This window comes from Aquarana catesbeiana, linkage group LG02 (assembly GCF_042186555.1).
Source record: "Aquarana catesbeiana isolate 2022-GZ linkage group LG02, ASM4218655v1, whole genome shotgun sequence".
NCBI classification, from domain to species: domain Eukaryota; kingdom Metazoa; phylum Chordata; class Amphibia; order Anura; family Ranidae; genus Aquarana; species Aquarana catesbeiana.
The window spans coordinates 619,691,073-619,709,858 of record NC_133325.1 but is presented as its reverse complement, the minus strand read 5'-3'; positions in this window follow the sequence as shown (position 1 = coordinate 619,709,858).

Sequence of the window (18,786 nt, the reverse complement as noted above, 5' to 3'; positions counted from 1 at the left end):
GGGGAGGGGACAGCCACCCTTCTCCAGAACCCGGAACAAGTCGGCGGGGGATGGGTCATAAATACTTAAATGGCACATATCATTAGGTCGCAGGAGTCTCCAGCAGAACCCAGGATTCCCAAATACGGTTATGCTTATCAAGAGTATCATTTATTGAGGCCGTAAGATATTCCATTCTCTTGACATCTCTGATCCTGGAATGCAGCTCAGTCAGTGAGAGGGGTTCTCTTTTTTTCCACTTTAGAGCCACCAAACAGCGTGCTGCAGTAAGCACATGGGCTAAGAGTTTTTTGGATATTTTAGAGAAGGTGGCAGGTGGAAGGCCCAAGAGAAAAATCCTCGGATCAAGGAGCATCTCAACATCAAAGATGGACTGGAGTAGGGATTGTACCATACCCCAATAGGGGATGATTAGAGGGCAGGTCCAATAGACATGAAATAATGTTCCCCTATCCTTATAACATCTCCAACAACGGGAGTCAGCCGTGGGGTATATGGAGTGGAGCAGGTCAGGTGTCTGATACCAATGAAATAAAATCTTATTTTGATTCTCTTTATAAAGCGTGCATATGGAGCTTTTAGTAGCCTGGGTCCATATGGATTGCCAGGTCTTTAAGTATAAGTCTGTGCCCAACGCCTGCTCCCACTTAGCCATATATGGGTGTCGCGGCCCATCTGGTGAGAAATCAGTGACCAGTATCTGATAAGTGCGGGAAATCATGCCCTTAGGGGACGAACCCTCCAAACATAGCCCTTCGAAGTCTGTCAGGGGAGAAAATCTTAAATTCGACCTCAGTGATTGTGCATAATGGCATATTTGTAGGTAACTGAAAAAGGCCTGCTTGGGGATATCAAAAGTCTCTTGCAGTTCTTGGAAGGATCGTAGCATTCTGGTTTTAGGGTCAATTAGTTGTCCATAACGAAATATGGCCTTATCCATCCAGAAATGGGACATCTGTGAGGTTAAGCTGTCAGGGATATTAGGTGTAAATAGGAATGAAGTGACTGGGGAAGATGTAGTGGAGAGCGGATATTTCAATTTGGCCCGTCGCCATAATGTACGTAAGAGAGCCATTGGTCCTAGCAATTGTACGCTACCGGGAGGTATATCAGAGCTCCAAAGCATGGAGTTTGGGTGTGTGGGGGCTATCCATAGCTTTTCTATCTGTGTCCATCTATTGTAAGCATGTAAGGTGCACCAGGAGGCTATAGGTCTTAATTGAGCTGCTAAATAATACTTAGCTATGTTGGGGAACGCCAGTCCACCTTGGTTACGTGGAGCATATAGAACCAATCTAGCAACGCGGTGTCTTTTATAATTCCAGAAAAAGTTTATCAGGTCACTTTGAAGTTTTTTTAAGTGTGAGCACGGAATGGGGATAGGGAGCGTCTCAAAAAGATACAGAAGTCTAGGTAGTATCGTCATCTTCAAGGTTGCAAGTCTACCAAAAAGGGACAGCTTCAGAGATTTCCATTTAGCTAGGGAAGCCCTAATAGAGGCGAACATTTGGGGAAAGTTGGCCTTGTATAGAGTATCGTATGTGGGCGTAATATGTACCCCCAGGTATTTTAAGGAAGAGGACTGCCAAGAGTATGGAAATGTTTGTGAAAGTGTTGAAAATGTATGGGGGCATAAATTAAGAGGGAGAACCTCTGTCTTGGAACTGTTAATTTTATAACCCGAAAGGGTGCTATATCTCTCCAGCTCCACTTGTAAGTTCGGGAGAGATATGTGAGAGATAAGGAGATCTTAAAATCTCTAGTACGGACTGGGATACCATGAATACTTGGGTTATTTCTGATATGGGCTGCTAGCGGTTCAATGCATAGGGCATATAGAAGAGGGGAGAGTGGACAACCTTGGCGGGTCCCATTAGAGATCAGAAAGGTAGGGGAAGTGGCAAAGTTAGTGCGAACCTGAGCTATTGGGGCCGAGTATAAATGGGTGATAGCTCGAAGGAATGGGCCCTCAATACCAGCCCGGGTGAGAGTCGCGAACAGGAAAGGCCAGCCCAGCCTGTCAAAGGCTTTTTCGGCATCTAGACTGAGCAGTATTGCCTCCATTATGTTCCTGTTCGCAACCTCCACCAGGTCAATAACCCTCCGGGTGTTATCCCCAGCCTGTCGACAAGGGATAAAGCCCACCTGGTCCCTATGGACCAGGGATGGCATGAAGTTGTTTAATCTATTTGCCAGCAGTTTTGTAAAAATTTTTAAGTCTGTATTGAGAAGTGCTATCGGTCTGTAATTGAACGGAAGAGTGTGGTCTTTCCCTGGTTTTGGGATTAGTGTCAGGTAGGAGTTTTGCATATCTCTGGGGATGGGTGTGTCAGAGAGAAAGGAATTAAAGAGATTTGTCATATGGGGAAGTAAATGTGGTAGGAACGTCTTATAATAGAGGTACGGTAGTCCATCAGGCCCAGGGGCCTTATTATTTGGCAACAGTTTAATTGTTCCTGTTACCTCCTCCTCTGTAATGGAGGCGTTAAGAGTCTCCAGAGCAGAGGAGGCAAGCCTAGGAGTATCTGCTTCCGCTAAATAGGTGTGGATTGCCTGAGATAGGTCAGAAGGGGGTGGGTTGTGCGGAACATTCGGATCATTATATAGTGCAGAGTAGAAGTCGTGAAAAAGTTGTGCTATTTTGTTATGGTGGGACTGAAGGACGCCATTTGCATCCCTAAGTTGTGTAGTGGTATTTGTTGCTGCCTTGTCGTGAAGCTGTTTCGCCAAGAGCGTATGTGGTTTGTTGGCTTTGTTGTAATAAGTCTGTCTAAGCCTGATCAACGCCTTTTCTATCTTACCCATGTCGATATCTTTCAGTCCAGCCCTTACACTAGTGAGTTCTCTAAGGATTGTTAGGGACGGGGATATGAGCAAGAGCGCTTCTAGATGTTTAAGTCTGTCTAAAAGGGCGCTGCGTGCTGCATTAGCGTTTCTTTTCAAGGCAGTGGAGAGTGAAATGCATTGGCCTTGGAAGACCGCCTTATGGGCTTCCCACAAAGATGAGGCGGAGATCTCAGAGGAGCAATTTTCCGCAAAGTACAGCTTCAAAGTTTGCTCTAATTCTATTCTAGATTCTATTCTGTTTAGACGCCAATGGCATTTACGAAAGGAGCTTGGGGAGAGTGTCAGGGAGAATGTAATCGGGGCATGGTCCGACCAGGATATGGCCTGAATGTCTGGGTTCGTGCATGTTCGCAAAGTCGGGGCATTAACAAAAAAATAATCTAGTCGTGAGTGGGACATATGGGGATGGGAATAAAAAGTAAATTGTTTAGCTGATGGATAGGTGGTGCGCCAGGTATCAAACAGGGCATATTTCCTAGTAAGTTGGCGAAACTGGGTGGCTGTTCTATTGGCGGTTACTTGGGATTTCCTCTGACCCATTGAGTGTTTATCAAGACCCGGAGAGTGGACAAGGTTAAAATCTCCTCCGATTACCAGGTACTGATGGGGGGCCCCAAACAGGCGGTCAAAGACTTTAGACAAAAAAGGGATTTGATTCGTGTTTGGGGCATAGATATTGCAGAGAGTGATATTCGCTCCTCTCCAAAGGCCTCGGAGGATAAGGTAGTGTCCTAATGGGTCAGAGTATAGAGATTGTAACTGGAAGAGGGAGCCTTGCTTAAAAAGGATTGCTACCCCTGCCCGTTTATGTGGGTAAGAGGCCTGGTATATGTGGGGATATTGTCGTCGTGCAAATGTCATGGTGCCCGTTTTATCAAGGTGGGTCTTCTGAATGAAAATAATGTCCGCTTTAGACCGTTTGAACTCTCGTAGCGCTAGGCTTCTCTTAACATTTGAGTTGAGGCCCTTTACGTTTAGTGAAAATATGTCAATCATGGTGGATATTTTGTGGAAAGAAACGGTAGCTTACCTAGTGGATGTAGTAGGGCCTCGGAGCATAGGAGGTCCCTATCGTGAGTCTCCATGATGATTGCGGTTTGGAGGTCTACGACCCCCTGAACATGAACCCGTCCCGGAGATGGGCGGCGCCCAAAAAATTAAAAAAAAAAAGAAATGGGAATAGCAGTAGGAGAAGAGCAGAAAAAAAAGTGCAAAAAACAGAAAAAAAACACAAAGATTAGTACAAAATGAAGGTTAGTTAACTATTCACAATATAACCCACCTTCACAAAGTGATGGAATGGGAAACTCTGGAGGGCCCCCTCTGACATAGAAGGCAAAAGTGCCATTGTCAGAAAAAATGGAAGAAGGAGCCATTTGGAGAGCCCCGGGGGGGGGGGGAGAGGATGGACCCAAGGAGGGGATGACCCCCTTCCGGGCCTGCCTGCATCTAAATTCAAAAAATGAAAAACTAAATAACAGAAAAAACATGGAACCTGCATGCGTCAACTGGTAACCGACACATCTATACTCATGACTATGGTCCGAATAAAAGAATATACCATTGAAGCTATTGATTCGTGAGATATGGAGCTATACAAGTGCAAGATATATCTCTCTTTGTAATAGTATTCCCCTATAGCTTGACTCCCGACAGGGGAGAAGCAAAAAAGAAGGGGGGAGGGGGGATAACCCTCCCAACTAACCATGCCCCTCCTCTGAAACAGAAAGTAAAAGGAAGGGGAGAGAGAGAGAGTAAGTGAGTGGGTATAGGTAGATGCAGGAGAGGGGAGATGGAGAGGGGGAGGGAGGGGGGGAAGGAAAGGAGAAGGGGGAAAAAAGGGGGAGAGGGTAGGGAAGAAGAGGGTGTGTGAGAAAGAGGAGGAGCATGGGGGGGTGGCATAACCCGGCTAGCTATGCAAGTCCTATCTAAACCATACAGTCACAATCAAACATGTGTTGCTAACTTAAGAAAGAATCTGTTTGCTGAGTATGTCCATACTATAGCTGAGTAGGATGAGAAGGATATGTCTCCGGGTTCTCAGGTAGAGAAATAGGAAGAGACAGACCATGTAAATCCGGAGTCAGACAGCTGGGTGAGGAAGGAATTCAGATGAGCAGCAGTTCATCTCTGACGGGGTGGTGGGGAAGGACCCGTAGATCACGGTCTTGTGCGTTTCCGGCCTGCGACTTGGATCCAAGGATCTGGGCGAGGTGGGGGTGCTGGCAACGGATCCCATCCAGGGGTAGGTGGTACCGGAATATCCAATTCTCTGCAGAAAAATTGAAGATCCTCCAGGTATCGGAGGGTTGTGGACTTTCCATCTTTTTTTGCCGTGAGACTAAAGGGGAAACCCCAATGATAGCGAAAGTCATGTTCTCTTAACAGGGTGAGGAGTGGTTGCAAAGATCTTCTTTGTTGAAGGGTGATCCATGAGAGATCTGGGAAAAGTTGTAGGGAGGCCCCGTCAAAATCAATGGCATGCATGTTTTGCCCCTTTCTCATAATGTCCTCTTTAAGGGTGTAGTTATGTACCCTGCAGATCACGTCCCGTGGGCGGGATCCTGGCCCACGGGGACGCAAAGCTCGGTGTGCACGATCCAGCTTAACTCGCTGATGCTCCGGATGGCCTAAAATGATATTGAAAATGGCTTGCAAAGTCACATTCAGGTCTTCTTCTTGTGTCGCCTCCGGTAGGCCTCTGACCCTAATATTGTTACGCCTGCCTCTATTGTCGAGGTCTTCAAGGTGGCATTGGAAGTCTCTAAGGGTGGTGGCTTGTGAAGTTAAGCGATCATGTATTTGTGAGATTTCAAATTTAGTGTCATTTGTTTCCTCCTCTAGGGATGCGACTTTAGTGGACAGTTGGTGAAGATCAGTGCGAAGCATGCTAATCTCAGTTCTATAAGTGTCCCGCACTTCTTGAATTAGCATACAAAAGTCTTGCTTTGTGGGCATACAACGGACGTAATCTCGCCAAGATGTACATGCTTCAGGGTCAGGGTCAGAGTCTGATGTAACGTGGGCATGGGAGCCCTGCACTATAGCTGAATAGGAAGCTGGCATAGGGGGTCCCCTCTGAGGTGGTAGTGAAGGGGGAGTAGTGCTAGAGTGCTTAGTTAGCAATGGGCCTTGCGGGCTCCCCGTGTGTGAATCGGCCCCCTGGGATCCTGATGGTCTTGGGGCCTGGGAAGGTGCTGGAGCCTGGGCCGTGTCCCTCTTGAGAGGGGAGAGAGAGGGAGCTCTGTCCCTGTGTGGTTGGGAGTGTTGTGGCAGGAAGCGGGGGTCCCATTCTGGAGCATAGGAGTCCCAGGAGGGGGATGGCTGGCCGGAGGATATAGAGGGCGCAGGCCCTATAAGGCATGGGGGAAAAGTCTGCGATAAGCTGCCCAGTATATGGCCTCCGGAGGGGGGGGGCGATCGAAAGGTCAGCAGGGGGGATCGGAGAGTGGACAGTGGGTAAGTCACCCTCGGATCCGTACCTGTTGCTCCTGCGGTCCACGGAGGCTTGCAGAGAAGGAGATGGAGAGAGTGCTGCGTGTGGCGTCAGCGCCATCTTGGCCTCGTGGTGCCCGGCCGTAGTTCCCTGCCCAAAATACTCGGTGATGAGTGGCGGGGGAACTGAGGAAGAACGGGTGGCGTGTCCTCTGGGGTCCGATTCCTTATTTTTGCGCAGTTTGCCCATAATTAGTGGCGGAGAGGTGCAGGTTCCAGCTCTATGCAGGCAGGCCGGAGCGGGAGCTTCAGTGAGACACGTCTGCTTGGGAAGCCATCCAAGCCACGCCCCCCTGATATGGATTTTAATGGGAACCCCATGCCAAAATGTTAAAAAAATGGCGTGGGGCCCCCTAAAATCCATACTAGAACCTTATCTGAGCACGCAACATGGCAGGCCACAGGAAAAGAGGGTGGATGAGAGAACGTCCGCCCTCCTGAAAATAATACCAGGCCACATTCCCTCAACATGGGGTCCCCCCAAAGCACCTTGTCCCCATGTTGATGGGGACAAGGGCCTCATCCCCACAACCCTTTCCCGGTGGTTATGGGGGTCTGCAGGCAGGGACTTATTGGAATCTGGAAGCTCCCTTTAACAAGGAGGCCCCCAGATCCAAGCCCCCTATATGAATGGGTACCCCTACCGATTCACCAAAAAAGTGTCAAAAAAGTAAAAATGACAGGAGACAGTTTTGGACAATTCCTTTATTAATTTTTTTTTTTAAAGTGTCCCGCAATGTCCATCCATCTTCAAACATGGTGTCCGACGGTCCTGAGAAAAAAAATTTAAAAAAAATGAAAAACTCCACCTCCATGGGAGACATCCCGCCGACTGCCGTCTTTTTTTGCTTTGACCGAGTGACCCCGCCCCTATATATATATATATATAGATATATATTTATAGATATATATCTATATATATATCTATATATATATATATAGATATATATATATATATATAGATATATATATATATATATATCTATATATATATACACAGCCTAGTATACTCTGCATTTAGTGTAGATTATATATTCAGTGTATAATCTATATTCAGGCAGTGTAGTATATATAATATAGTGTATTGAAGTGAAGTGGTTAAGAGGAACCCTGTGCCAAAAAAAAAAAATGGCGTGGGGTCCCACCTCAAATTTCATACCAGACCCTTTAAGTCTGATATGGATTTTAAGGGGAACCCCGTGCCAAAAAAAAAAGGCGTATGGATCCCCCCCCAAAATCCATACCAGACCCTTATCCAAGCTATTTTTATATATATATATATATATATATATATATATATATATATATATATATATATATATATACACAAACTATACTGTGTATATATACAGTATCTCACAAAAGTGAGTACACCCCTGACATTTTTGTAAATATTTAATATTTTGTTATATCTTTTCATGTGACAACACTGAAGAAATTACACTTTGCTAGAATGTAAAGTAGTGAGTGTACAGCTTGTATAACAGTGTAAATTTGCTGTCCCCCCAAAATAACTCAACACACAGCCATTAATGTCTAAACCACTGACAACAAAAAGTAAGTACATCCCTAAGTGAAAATGTTCAAATTGGACCCAATTAGCCATTTTCTGTCCCCGGTGTCATGTAACTCGTTAGTGTTACAAGGTCTTCGGTGTGAATGGGGGGCAGGTATGTTAAATTTGGTGTTATCACTCTCACTCTCTCATACTGGTCACTGGTAGTTCAATATGACACCTCATGGTAAAGAACTCTCTGAGGATTTGAAAAAAAGAAATGTTGTTCTACATAAAGATGGCCTAGGCTATAAAAAGATTCCCAAGACCCTGAAACTGAGCTGCAGCACAGTGACCAACACCATACAGCAGTTTAACAGGATAGGTTCCACTCAGAAAAGGCCTCGCCATGGTCAACGAAAGAAGTTGAGTTCTCAGCGTCATATCCAGAGGTTGCCTTTGGAAAATAGATGTATGATTGCTGCCAGTATTGCTGCAGAGGTTGAAGGGGTGGGGGGTAAGCCTGTCAGTGCTCAGACCATACGCTGCACACTGCATCAAATTGATCTGCATGGCTGTCGTCCCAGAAGGAAGCCTCTTCTAAAGATGATGCACAATAAAGCCCGCAAACACTTTGCTGAAGACAAGCAGACTAAGGACATGGATTACTGGAAACATTTCCTGTGGTCTGATGAGAGCAAGATAAACTTATTTGATTCAGATGATGTCAAGCGTGTGTGGCTGCAACCAGGTGAGGAGTACAAAGACAAGTGTGTCTTGCCTACAGTCAAGCATGGAGGTGGGAGTGTCCTGGTCTGGGGCTGCATGAGTGCTGCCTGCACTGGGGAGCTACAGTTTATTGAGGTAACCATGAATGCCAACATGTACTGTGACATACTGAAGTAAAGCATGATTCCCTCCCTTCAGAGACTGGGCAGCAGGGCAGTATTCCAACATGATAATGAGCCCAAACACACCTCCAAGATGACCACTGCCTTGCTAAAGAAGCTGAGGGTAAAGGTAATGGACTGGCCAAGCATGTCTCCAGACCTAAACCCTATTGAGCATCTGTGGGGCATCCTCAAACGGAAGGTAGAGGAGCACAAAGTCTATAACATCCACCAGCTCCATTATGTCATCATGGAGGAGTGCAAGAGGACTCCAGTGGCAACCTGTGAAGCTCTGGTGAACTCCATGCCCAATAGGGTTAAGACAGTGCTGGAAAATAATGGTGGCCACACAAAATATTGACACTTTGGGCCCATTTTGGACATTTTCACTTATGCCCCGTACACATGTTCGGATTTTCCGATGGAAAATGTGCGATCGGAGCGTGTTGTCGGACGTTGTCCGACCGTGTGTGGGCTCCATCGGACATTTTCCATTGGATTTTCCGACGCACAAAGTTTGAGAGCAAGCTATAAAATGTTCTGACAACAAAATCCAATCGCGTCAATTCCGACCGTGTGTGGCCAGTTCCGACGCACAAAGTGCCACGCATGCTCAGAAGAAATTCTGAGATGGAGCAGCTCGGTCTGGTAAAATGAGCATTCGGAATGGGTACAGCACTTTCGTCACACTGCAATGTTTTAAATAGTTTAATACAGCGCACTCTGTTCATCTTTATAATGTGAGAAGAATGAAGTAGTTTTGCTGCTCATATTCACACAGACTTGTCACAAACTTATTTCTTTATTATTTATCGGGCTTCCCTGAATATATTTTGATTTGTCACATCTGACCAATTTTTTTTGTTTTTTTTTTCTTTTTTTTGTGTTTGTATTTTTTTCAAGGCTGTTTTGTTTTTTCTTTTTTTTTGGTTTTTACTTGTGTGTGTTTTGTGTGTCAAGTTACCACAACACCATTGATATCTTGTATTATTTTATCTCAAGGAGATTATTTGGTGTTGGTGTCCCTTGTTAATTTCACATTGTATTTTGAAATGTACCTGCCTCCTCACCAACAAACTGTTTTTTTTTTAAGGAAAACACACATAGGCGAGTATAATTGAAGCAAAAATTCCTTTATTGAGGGCTCACAACCAAACAAAGAGGGAGGCAACGCCGGAGAAACAGCAGAAATTGGTGAAGCCTTTGGCCCCCAGGGCACACATCAATTATTTTACAGCAAATTTGGTGGCCTGAGGAGTCCATATCTAAGGGAGTGCAGTCTGGTCCAGAAGTCCCAGAGATCCGTAAAGCAGCAGATGACATCTGTGTCCCCAGGCTGTGGTCATACAAGAGACTGCATCTTTTGCCAGACTAGTCTGAACCCAGGTCATCACTCTCTGGTCTTCCTTCCACACTTCCTTCCATGCTGTGGCTGTGGTGGTGGAGTTGTGGCAGCAGGAGGAGGAGGAGGAGGAGGATGGTCCAACTCAATCACATCGGTATTGGGTGTGATTTCGCCACTTACCCCCTTAGTTAGGACTTCATAAAGAAGTTTCTCACACATGAGGCGTTGACCATCCTGCTTGCCCTTCAGTTTGGAGGCAGCCATGCAGGCAAAGGCCTCTTCAGGAGTAGGTAAGGCTCTGAGGGACGCAGAAGCCTCCTGAATGAGCCTGAGCGCTGAATCCTGAACATGACTCCCCTTCCTGGGTCTTTTGTATGGAAGGTGGAGGGGAGGAATCTGCGATTTGGTCAGACTCCTACTGGTCCCAGGCTTCTCCTGGCTGCCACTTAGCCCGCCTTCTCCTGGCTGCCACTAACCCCCGCCTCCTCCTGGCTGCCACATTCCACAGCCTCCTCCTGTGTTGCACATTCCACAGCCTCTTCCTGGCTGAGGTCTTCCTGTGTATGAAAAAGGGACATAGTTTTAGTTTTTTCTTCATCAATCACACACAATTTTCATCTCATGACTGTTGCAAATTGAATGTTCACAAATATAACAGACTATCCTTCTGAGCCCAGCATTTTTCATTCTTGTCCCAATTATTTTTGGCCACTACTGTCTATTGATATGTAAAACACTTTCTTAAATCAGCAATTAGTGATCAATAATAACATCTAGTAAAGATCATTTATTTATTGACCAGAAATCTGTAGAAGAATTCTATACCTGACTCCATCTGGGCTCCTCCACTTCTTCCTGGCTGGAAGTCCCAGGTTGGACATCGGAAGCCTCAGCTGGGGTGGAAGGAAGAGTGGAAGGAAGGGTTGAGAGGGATTCCCTGACTTCAGTGTGGTCTGACAGAAATCGCAGTCTCTCATAGTACCACAGTCTGGGGACATAAACGTCATCTGCTCCTGCTCCTGATCTCTCTGGGAATCCGTGACCTTCTTGCTCTCCCTAAGATAAGTGCTCCTCAGGCCACCAATTTTGGTTTTTAAATAGGGGATGGTTGCCGTGGGGACCACCGGCTTCACCAACTCCAGCAGTTTCTCCAGCGCTGCCTGCCTCTTTTGTTTATTATTATAATCAGGATGTTTCACCTGCCACAGACAGGGCAGCTCCCTATACTTGTCTATAAACAGGGGGAGGAAGTTGTGGTCATTTAAGCCATCCATTTTATCTGCAAAACACAACATGAGACAAACCCTAATGTCAGGCAAAATTCTCCTAATCTTGTTACAATATAGGCCTCAATCTAGAAGCAGTATAGGCCCAATTTTAGATCTTTCCTTCGTTCTCACAAATGGTGCCTCTGATACTCCTTCCTCCGCTCGCAGATCATACGTACTACGCACGCGTGTTACGCTTTATACACACTGCGCATGCATGTAACTCCGCCCACCCCTGATGTTCTTTCTAGTCTATTCCCTGCCCCTTTTCGTTTGGCACAGTGGGGGAAGAGCATGTGTCGTAGACACAGCAGGTGCGTGCTAATTATAGCAACGAGGAGGAGGGGGAGGAAAGCCCGGAGCCAGAAACGTCTGAATCCAGAAGGAGATGATTTAAGGCATCAAATATGTCCTTTGGTTAGATGTTGGAGATGGTGGATATCCTGAAGAAGGCCGACTATGACAGGAAGTATGGACCTTACCCCAATCCCAGTGTCAGAAAGGCCAAGATCATGGCAAAAGTGGTCAAGAGTCTACACCGGAATTTTGGGGTACGACGATCTAAAGATCAGCTCAGGAAGCAGTGGTCGGGCCTCAAATTAAGAGAGCATGAGCAGTACAGAAAGATCCGGAGAGTGCTGCAAAAAAGTAAGTAGTTGTCCTGTATTCTGATTCTTTTTATGTTTATTACATTCGTGCTGCTCCATGTGCTTTTCTTAACTGTTATCCATTTCTAAATGTGAACTTTCATGTTCATGGGCACATTATTCGTTCATATCAAACATTTTTCGTGCGGCCTAGAAAACACCATTGTTTTTAAGTTCAAGATTTGTGTCTTTCTTGTTGTTTTGAAACGTGCCTGTTTTATCTTAAATGGACATTTCTATTTGTGATAATGCCACCCCAAAAATTGTTATACAACAAACATGTTGGTTTGTTTTAAAAACCTTTTCTAAATGCACATGTGATTGTGCAGGTATTAAAAAGATTGATAATCAAGAATGTGTGGATTATTGTCTCAACGCTACAACACTTTTGTGGTGCTCTAATTGCTGTTTTCTGTGACAATGGGTGTTATTTCCTAAGGGCAAATCCACTTTGCACTACAAGTGCAGATTCAAGTGCACTTGCAGTGCAAAGTGTTTTTGCCTTTAGTAAATAACACCCAACAGTGCTTTGTAACGTTACACAATCACGCCATTTTCAGGACTCATCACATTTCTGTCAGGGTCAGCTAAAACAAACACAAGCAGTAAATGTCACCAAAGATTTGCTTATTTTTTTTATTTGAAAAAGGTTTTACACATTGTCTGGCATATTGATAGCCCCCCTACCCACAAAGAATTCAAGGTATCTTAGCAAGTCATCATGGGCACTCAGGGGGGGCAAGCCAGGGTGGCCACTTTCAAGCGCCGTCAGGGTTGGTTTATTTTGAATTCTGGCCTCAGGCACAACTGAGCTAGCATAGTTGGCAGAATGTTGCCATAAAAAGTTGTGTAGAACACAGCACGCCAGGATAATGTGATTCAGTTTGTACTCCGCCATATGTATGGGTGTAAGAAATAGGCGGAACCGGCTGGCCATTAATCCAAACGTGTTCTCCACCACTCTTCTGGCTCTGGCCAGCCGGTAATTAAAAACCCTCTGGTCCGGGGTGAGGGTCCTCATCGGGCATGGCCGCATAAGATGGTCCCCCAGCGCAAAAGCTTCATCCGCAACAAAGACGAATAGGAGTCATTCCACATTGTCTTCTGGAGGTGGCAAGTCCAAGCTGCCATTCTGGAGATGCCTGTAGAACTCCTTCTGGGTGATGACTCCACCATCTGACATCCGGCCATTCTTCCCCACGTCCACATACAGAAAGTCATAAGTAGCCGACACCACCGCCAACATCACAATACTATTGAACCCCTTATAATTATAATAGTACAACCCCGAGTTGGGTAGTGGGATGATGTGGATGTGTTTACCATCAATTGCCCCTCCGCAGTTAGGAAAGTCCCACCGCTGGGCAAAGTGGGAGGCCACAGTCTGCCATTCCTGTGGCGTGGAAGGAAACTGTGGAGTAAAAAAAAAATTAGTCTTTTTGCACATAAACATGGAAAGCAGATTAGACACAAACAGTTTTGGCCAACATCAAGATACCATTTATTTATGGGAATTTTTAAGACCAAAGTATAAGGTACACCTATCAGATTCCCCCTCCCCCCCTCTCATGGGCCATTTCTAACATTATGGGGGGAACTCTTGGACAGGTAACCCTCTCCACTTCATTGAGAGATGAATGCCTATATAATGTGTATTACTTTGAACAGCCCCTCCTTAGTTGCACTATTGGCAGCCCACTGGACAGGTAAGAAGTGTCATAATACAAAGATATAAATACACATTGTACACATTTAAGCACATTTGGAAATTCTGCTATTACCTATCAAGATAATAATAGGATACCCAAACTTTAAACAGTACCATTTGAAAGCATACAGGCAGGCCCTTGCACTACATGCTTTGGGGAATTCATCTATAAATCTGAGCCCAAAAGAGATGGGTATAGTGCGTATGGGTTTGGCAAAGTCAGCAGATAGATGATTGAGGATAGATAGAGAATTGTTATCAGCTGACTTAGCAGTTGGGGGAGGGAGGGTTCCAAATGATTTGGGGACCCCCAAAAAAAGCCTCTGGTACTCTGCCTGAATTTGAAGCACCAATCACATTTCAAAACATTTTAGGGGTGTTTGGGGTAAAGCACTACTATGGAGCTGATAAAATACATTGTTAAGTGACTACATGAGGTGAATATAGGGCAGGAGACCATGCTGGGGAGGTAAGTGAAGGCAAATATGTATGAAGGACAAAAAATAATTACATAAAAATCCAGCATGAATGAGGACAAAGGGGACATTCACAGCATATTCCAATCATGGTAATTAGGGAATGAGGAAAGAAATACAATACATTATCAAACGTTAAATACAATAAAATGTGATATTAAAGGATAAAAATCTTACCTTAATATACTCCTTCTGCAGGACCTGTGTGATGGCAGAACAGGTCTCTGGGATAATGATCCCCAGAGCCTGGGGGGAGATGCCTGTTGAGAACTTCAAGTCCTGCAGGCTTCTCCCCATCACCAAGTACCGCAGGGTGGTGACGAGCCTCTGCTCCAGAGTGATGGCTTGCCTCATGCAGGTATCCTGCCTGCTAATATAAGGGGTCAGCAAAGCCAACAAACGGTGAAATATGGGGTCCGTTATCCGGAGAAAGTTCCTGAAATCATCAGGATTATTCTCACAGATCTCACGGAGCAAAGGCATATGAAAGAACTGGTCACGCTGAAGCAACCAATTCTTGGTCCATGAACTCCTCCCCACCCTGTTCATGGACTGGACTTGTGTCAAGATCAGGACCCCAACACCAAGCCCCCGCACAGCATGAACTCTACGAGGGGTACGTATACGCAACATGGCTAGAAAACGGTCAGCTGCTCAGAACGAAGTAACAGAACGCACTGAAGAACAGCAAGGCCTGTGAAGAGCGACCTGAAAAACAGTAACGAACGAACAAAAACAGAATGACAAGAGTCACGCGTCACTTGCTGCACGCACTGAAGAGCAGATACAAACCCACAAGCACAAACTGAACAGCAGAAAACGATCTGAAAACCACGAGTCTGAAAAAGCGCAAATCGTCTCTCACCAAACTTTTACTAACACGAGATTAGCAAAAAGAGCCCAAAGGGTGCTACGCTTGGTTCTGAACTGGCCTTTTCTAGTCTCGTCGTACGTGGTGTACGTCACCGCGTTCTTGGCGAGCAGAAATTCCGACAACTTTGTGCAACTGTGTGTATGCAAAACAAGTTTGAGCCAACATCCGTCAGAAAAAATCCATGGATTTTCTTGTCGGAATGTCCAATCAATGTCCGATCGTGTGTACGGGGCATTAGGGTTGTACTCACTTTTGTTGCCAGTGGTTTAAACATTAATGGCTGTGTGTTGAGTTATTTTGAGGGGACAGCAAATTTACACTGTTATACAAGCTGTACATTCACTAGTTTACATTGTAGCAAAGTGTCAGTTCTTCAGTGTTGTCACATGAAAAGATATAATAAAATATTTACAAAAATGTGAGGGGTGTACTTACTTTTGTGAGATTTTATATATATATATATATATATATATATATATATATATATATATATATATATACATATACATATATACAGTGGGGACGGAAAGTATTCAGACCCTCTTAAATTTTTCACTCTTTGTTATATTGCAGCCATTTGCTAAAATCATTTAAGTTCATTTTTTTCCCTCATTAATGTACGCACAACACCCGATATTGACAGAAAAACACAGAATTGTTGACATTTTTGCAGATTTATTAAAAAAGAAAAACTGAAATATCACATGGTCCTAAGTACTCAGACCCTTTGCTGTTACACTCATATATTTAACTCAGGTGCTGTCCATTTCTTCTGATCATCCTTGAGATGGTTCTACACCTTCATTTGAATCCAGCCGTGTTTGATTATACTGACTGGACTTGATTAGGAAAGCCACACACCTGTCTATATAAGACCTTACAGCTCGCAGTGCATGTCAGAGCAAATGAGAATCATGAGGTCAAAGGAGCTGCCTGAAGAGCTCAGAGACAGAATTGTAGCAAGGCACAGATCTGGCCAAGGTTACCAAAAAAATTCTGCTGCACTTAAGGTTCCTAAGAGCACAGTGGCCTCCATAATCCTTAAATGGAAGACGTTTGGGACAACCAGAACCCTACCTAGAGCTGGCCGTCCGGCCAAACTGAGCTATCAGGGGAGAAGAGCCTTGGTGAGAGAGGTAAAGAAGAACCCAAAGATCACTATGGCTGAGCTCCAGAGATGCAGTCGGGAGAAAGTTGTAGAAAGTCAACCATCACTGCAGCCCTCCACTAGTCTGGGCTTTATGGCAGAGTGCCCCGACGGAAGCCTCTCCTCAGTGCAAGACACATGAAAGCCCACATGGAGTCTGCTAAAAAAAACACCTGAAGGACTCCAAGATGGTGAGAAATAAGATTCTTTGGTCTGATGAGACCAAGATAGAACTTTTTGGCCTAAATTCTAAGAGGTATGTGTGGAGAAAACGAGGCGCTGCTCATCACCGGTCCAATACAGTCCCAACAGTAAAGCATGGTGGTGGCAGCATCATGCTGTGGGGGTTTTTTTCAACTGCAGGGACAGGACGACTGGTTGTAATCGAGGGAAAGATGAATGCGGCCAAGTACAGGGATATCCTGCACAAAAACCTTCTCCAGAGTGCTCAGGACCTCAGACTGGGCTGAAGGTTTACCTTCCAACAAGACAATGACCCTAAGCACACAGCTAAAATAACAAAGGAGTGGCTTCACAACAACTCTGTGACTGTTCTTGGATGGCCCAGCCAGAGCCCTGATTTAAACCCAATTGAGCATCTCTGGAGAGACCTAAAGATGACTGTCCACCAACGTTTACCATCCAACCTGACAGAACTGGAGAGGATCTCCAAGGAGGAATAGCAGAGGATCCCCAAATCCAGGTGTGAAAAACTTGTTGCATATTTCCCAAAAAGACTCATGGCTGTATTAGATCAAAAGGGTGCTTCTACTAAATACTAAGCAAAGGGTCTGAATACTTATGCCCCGTACACACGGTCGGATTTTCCGATGGATAATGTTCGATCGGAGCGTGTTGTCGGAAATTCCGACCGTGTGTGGGCTCCATCGGACATTTTCCATCGGATTTTCCGACAAAGTTTGAGAGCAGGCTATAAAATTTTCTGACAACAAAATCCGATTGCGTCAATTCTGACCGTGTGTGGCCAGTTCCGACGCACAAAGTGCCACGCATGCTCAGAAGAAATTCGGAGACGGAACCGCTCGGTCTGGTAAAATTAGTGTTCACAATGGATACAACACTTTCGTCATGGTGCAATGTTAAAAATGGTTTAATACAGCGCACTCTCTTCTTCTTTATAATGTGAGAAGAATGAAGTAGTTTTGCTGCTCATATTCACACAGACTTCTCACAAACTTCTTTCTTTATTATTTATCGGGATTCCCTCAATATATTTTGATTTGTCACATCTGAGAAAATTATTTTTGTGTTGTTTTATTTTTTTTATTATAAGGCATATTTTTTTTTTTTTAGGTTTGTATTTTTTTAAGGCTGATCTTGGTTTTATTTATTTTTAGTTTTACTCCTGAATATTTTTGTGTGTGTTTTGTGTGTCAAGTTACCACAACACCATTGATATCTTGTATTATTTCATCTCAAGGAGATTGCTTGGTGTTGGTGTCTCTTGTTAATTTCACATTGTACTTTAGAAATGTACCTGAATCCTCACAAACAAACTGTCCTTTTTGAAGGAAAAAACACATAGGCGAGTATAATTGAAACAAAAATTCCTTTATTAAGGGCTCAGAACCAAACAAAGAGGGAGGCAACGCAGGAGAAACAGCAGAAATTGGCGAAGCCTTGGACCCCCAGGGCAGACATCAATTCTTTAACATCAAAATTGGTGGCCTGAGGAGTCCATATCTAAGGGAGTACAGTCTGGTCCCGAAGTCCCCGAGATCTGGAAACCAGCAGATGACATCTGTGTCCCCAGGCTGTGGTACTACAAGAGCCTGCATCTTTTGCCAGACCAGACTGGACCTAGGGTCATCACTTTCTGGTCTTCTTTCCACGCTTCCTTCCTGGCTGTGGCTCTGCTGTTGGAGATGTGGCAGGAGGAGGAGTAGGACCTGGAGGAGGAGGAGGACTAGTAGGACCTGGAGGAGGAGGAGTAGTAGGACCTGGAGGAGGAGGAGGACCATGTGTGAGGTCACAAATGTGGGTAGCAGATGTTATTTGGCCCCTCAACCCCTTATTGATAGCTTCCAACATTAAGGACTCACACATGAGTTGTTGGCCCTCCTCCATCCACTGCATTTTGCAGGCAATTATGCCAGCAAAGTCCTCCTCCACAGTGTGGGGGGCTGTCAGGGCATCTGTAGCCTTCCAAAAGAGGCCTATGGCAGCCTCCTCCAGGGTACTCCTCTTCCTGCCACTTTCTCTTTGCAGGTGGCTGGGAGGGACCTGGATATCAGGCAGCCTGCTCAGCCCAGCCACCTCCTGGCTGAGACTTCCCTGTGTAGGAAAAAGGGACATGGTTTTACTTTTTGCATCATCCATTACAATCATAAATTAGTACTCCAAACTAACATCTAGTTAACATCATTGATTGGACAAGCAGAAATATTTAGAGGAATGCTATACCTGGCTCAAGCTGGGCTCCTCCACATGTTGCTGCCTGGAAGGCCCAGGTTGGGCGTCAGAAGCCTCAGCTGGGGGGGAGGGAAGCGTGGAAGGAAGACTGGAGAGTGATGACCTGGGTTCAGTCTGGCCTGCCAGAAAATGCAGCCTGTCATAGTACCACATCCTTGGGA